Below are 4635 nucleotides of genomic sequence, written 5' to 3'. Positions count from 1 at the left end.
ATTCACATAAAAAGTGCAGTAAAAAAACTGCCTGCGGTACGATTTACAACAAACTGCAATAAATTAACGTGATAATTAGGTTCGGATACTTTATTATTTGTTGTTAATTGAACTAAAAATGCGATAGTATAAAGATATTAATTAGTTAATGAATAACTAAAAATGATTTCCTTTTTGATAATTGAATTATAATTAAAAAATACGAAAAAAACAACATTTTTTCATTGATTATTGATCGATAATTTACCGATCAATTATTAAATTTTTGTGAATTTATAAATTCTAGCGCCATCTATGTAACTGTTTGAGTACGCTAGAATTAAATAAATCGCAATAATAGAGTTGATCAACTGTTTCGAGTAATTTTAGAATATCTAGACACGCGTCGCTACTGCGAGTCTCACGCTTGTTTTGTTGTGATGTCTTGCCGCCTGAGCTCAGTTTCTGAGAAGAGATACAGATCACATTGTTAGTGGAAAACAAAATAAAATTTCGTATATTTAGTCGCTGCTCAGCGTGGATTTTCTATCGACAACGTAGATGTTCGTGAAAATACATTATAAAAATATAGTGTACATATTATCTTTGTGTAAAAACCGAGAAGGTGATGGATATCATATGAGATTGTTATTAAATCAAAATTGTCTGTTCCATGTCAACATTAAAGTGATATTTGTGTATAAGTGTGTGTTAAGTTTGTAACAATGGATGAGTTTGTTAAACAACTTTTAAAAAAGTGGAATCTAGAATTAATTGCGTTTCATTTCAACAGTAAGTACAAAAAAACCTATTCAACAATAGTATCTTTATTCAAATTTAAATATGAAAAATTGATTATTTATAATAATTAGTGTTCAGAGGAATTAATAGTTTCACTCAAAAAATTTTTTAGGTTAAACTCAATTCTCTATATAATTATATTCATCTCAAATTTTGTTACTTTTACAGTCAATATAGTTGATAAAGCAGTTGTTACTAATTTAACTGATGCCCTTATGTTGAACTTCAATTCCACAAATTGGATTAAGATATAATTCTTAAAAGAACATTATAAACAATTTATGTCGAAATATAATAAATCGTAGTTTTATTATTAAGAACGAAAGTATTCATATAATTGCAAAAACAATATAATGTAATATCATGATGATAGTTTAGAAGAGTCAAAATCTTTTGCTTGAATCAACTATCACGGTCTTAATGAAGTTTTTATTTCAAATCTCATATCTATTTCTATGAAACAAACACTCTCTCCAATTCCACTGCACCAACTTCAAAATCTTCCAACATCGAAAATTCCTATTATGCCTCTGTCTTCAACATCATCCAGTAAGATTTCCAGTTCTTCCTTTCAAATGTATTTATTACTTTTTTCTGTGTCAATGAATATTGGTATAGGAAACTCTCAAAATGAAATTCAACTATATTAAAATGTTTTCGTGGAAGGCTTATTCTAGCAGAATTTAATCTAGACACACAATAAACCGACGGTTACTCACTAGTGTAATCATTGAATCAGAATTAGAAAACAGTAAAAAATTCAAGTACGTAGCTATTGATGGAATATTTTAAATTATGTTTTGGGAAGTTGAAAATTAACTTTCTTTATAATTGTTTTCAATTAGGATTACAGCTGAGAGATTTAAAAAGTTGACAAAAGATCTGTAGATTATTTCCTGATGACAGAAGAAGACTTATATTATACACCCTGGACAAAAGGCACAAATGGTCCTATTGGTGCTAGAGGACTTCTGTATGATAATATATCAATCTGAGAAAACTTTATTTGAATTAGACATCCTACTTCTGATTCTAATATAGATCAACGTAAATATTTTTTAAATTCGAATAACTTACACTATTCAATATTTTTGTTTTTTAAAAATGATGAAATTAGCTTTTTTTTAATTTATTCATTCAATAATGTTTACTATTCTAATATCTCTATTGATTATTTTTTTAAATTATAGATGAAATAAGCAATACAAACGATATTTTACGTTGAGTGATTCATTATTATGGCTTAAAAATCATATAGAACCATTTAGTGAAGTGCTTTTAAAATGGCAAGAAAGTTTTAAAGAAAGATTGGCTTATCATACAGAACGAATTGATATGTATTTTAATACATTCAATGTATTGAAGACACCATCTGCTTATTTATGGTAAATTTCATAGTTAATTCCTCTGAATAAAAGTATTATAATATATTGATGCATGTATTAAATACAAAGGTTTGCAAATGAAATTTTCTGTTACAGTTTGAATCAGATTTTAAACAAATTCATAAAGAGGCAGTTGATAAATTAATTCTAAAATGGCCATCGGTTGCAAAAAAAATTATTAATATTAGTAAGAAACGAAAAGATTATCAAGTATCGCAATACCTCAAGACTAATAATATATTATTGGCGAACGATTCAGGTAACTTCATTTGTCTTAACGACTTAAATATTAACGTTAATTGTAATTTTCATGACTATATTTTCTATAAAGATCTTGGTAATATTGAGATTATTGCCCTTGAATTACTTCCATTACTATTGGGTACAATAAACAAGAAATCTAAAAAATCAGGAAAACATTGGAGACCAAATATAACTGACATTAAGCAATCATTTCTTTTTCATGCAGAGGTAAATAAATTTTTATGAATTTCAACTCCTTCAAAAACGAAGTGTTTCAGAATTTTTTGAATTAAAAATATTACAATCTCTGTGTAATTTTTTTTAACATTGCAATTCAAGTTTCAGTTTCAATTTTATTGTTTTTTTTCTACAGACTATTGATGAACTACAACCATATATAGAAAGCAAAATTAGGATTTACAAGCAGCATAAATTGACTCTTCAGCCTTTTGTAGTCATCATTGGACTATTAGATAACATCGAAAGTTCGTTTGTAGTAATAAATGATCAGCGATATGTTTTACCTACCCCCTTAAAAGCAATAGACACATGTTTTAAAATCATACACGCATTGAATGCAACTTACTCAGTAGAGTGTGAACACGTTTGGGAATTTCTAGAAAAATACATTTATGAAGTTACAAAAAAACTTCATCATTTACATGTGTCAATCGTCTTATAAGTGATTTAAATAGATATAAAAATTAAATGTTAAAAGACTATAAATTATAATTTATCACATTCATTTTTACATATTCAAATGAATATGACATTTGATGATTTTTTCTATTAATTTAGAAACATTTTTGGGTAAATTCTGGTTATCATTGTATAACAACTCAATGATACCACGAAACTGTGTTCAGTTCATCGTTGAAGAATTGACAAAATTTATTAGAAAACTTTACGTTCCATATATAATAAAACAAATTCAATATTATTTAATAAATAATGTGAACAAGTTGTCATTATGATATTCCACGTATACTTAATTCTGCTATTAGTTGTTTTGAAATATTTTCAACTGAGCATAGAAGATTAAAATATTTTTATGACAAAGGATTTCTTGTATTACCTATTCAATATAAAATTGGTTCAAGAATTGTAGAATCTAAACGCAATGGAATTATTGTTTTCAGAACCAAAGGATGTGTTTGGACAATATATTCCTTTAAAAAATACATTAAAATCGATTTTTAGTATACCTGAACTATACGATAAAACTAAAAAGTACGTTGAGCATTTGAAAAATGAACCAGAAATTTTATCTAATTTTATACAAGGTGATCTTTGGCGTTCTAAGACTAAAAATCATGGAACTAAATTCTTTTTACCACTTTTTATTTTTTTCGATGATTTGGAGGTCGGTAATGCTTTAGGAAGTCATGCAGGAAACAACAAATTAGGTGTTGTATATATGTCTATTCCATGTCTTCCAAAGCAGTATGCTTCACGATAAGTAGTATTTTTCTTGTTTGTTTATTCTATTCTAATGACCGAAAAGAATTTGGCAATAGAGCAATATTTGCAAAATTAATTGAAGAATTAAATGATCTGAAAAAAAATGGTATAACAATATCTATTAAAAATGAAAATATTAAGATATATTTTGAATGTGGAGCTATTATTGGTGACAACTTGGGATTGCATTCAATATTCGGTTTTGTAGAATGCTTCAGTGCAAACTATTGCTGTAGAATATGCGAAATTCCTTATCTTGAAATGAATAATCAAACTACTGAAAATGTAAGGATTTGCGTAGTCCAGAAAATATGAAAAGAGTCTAAAAATAAACAATTATTCACTGACAGGTATTAAAGAAAAATGTATTTTTAATGAAATAGATGATTTCCATGTTTGCATAAATCAGACTGTTGATATTATGCACGATGTGTTGGAAGGCACTGCAAATTATACAATGGTCATTGTTTTAAATCACTTAATTTTTGTTGAGAATCGATTTTCTTTAGACACTCTAAATTCTAGAATCGATACATTCAATTATGGTAAACTAGAACTTTCAAATATGCCTCCATTTATATCAGCCGATCATATACAAATTAAAATGTCTGCTGCAGAAATGCTCTTTTTTGTACGTTATTTTGGATTAATGGTTGGTGAATTTGTAGAAGAGGATAACTGTGTTTGGCAATTATATCTGAAATTAAGACAAATAGTTGATATAATAACATCACCTAGAGTGTTGAGAAGTCATGTTGTATTGTTT

The 4635-nt window shown here is 27.1% G+C and overlaps 1 long non-coding RNA gene and 1 pseudogene across 1 annotated transcript; both read left to right on the top strand.

Annotated features, from left to right (window-relative positions):
- The first annotated feature begins 2263 nt into the window (after positions 1-2263).
- On the top strand, positions 2264-3050 carry LOC118070503 (uncharacterized). The gene is made up of 3 exons (XR_004690786.1): positions 2264-2424; positions 2497-2636; positions 2782-3050. It is a non-coding gene; the product is annotated as an uncharacterized lncRNA (long non-coding RNA).
- Positions 3051-3250: 200 nt separating this feature from the next.
- On the top strand, positions 3251-4184 carry LOC118070506 (uncharacterized; annotated as a pseudogene).
- Positions 4185-4635: the final 451 nt, after the last annotated feature.

This window comes from Chelonus insularis, unplaced genomic scaffold, assembly GCF_013357705.1.
Source record: "Chelonus insularis isolate UGA/USDA-ARS -01 unplaced genomic scaffold, ASM1335770v1 contig_632_pilon, whole genome shotgun sequence".
Lineage (NCBI taxonomy): Eukaryota > Metazoa > Arthropoda > Insecta > Hymenoptera > Braconidae > Chelonus > Chelonus insularis.
The sequence above is the reverse complement of the archived record's forward strand: the minus strand, read 5'-3'. Positions and strand labels throughout refer to the sequence as shown.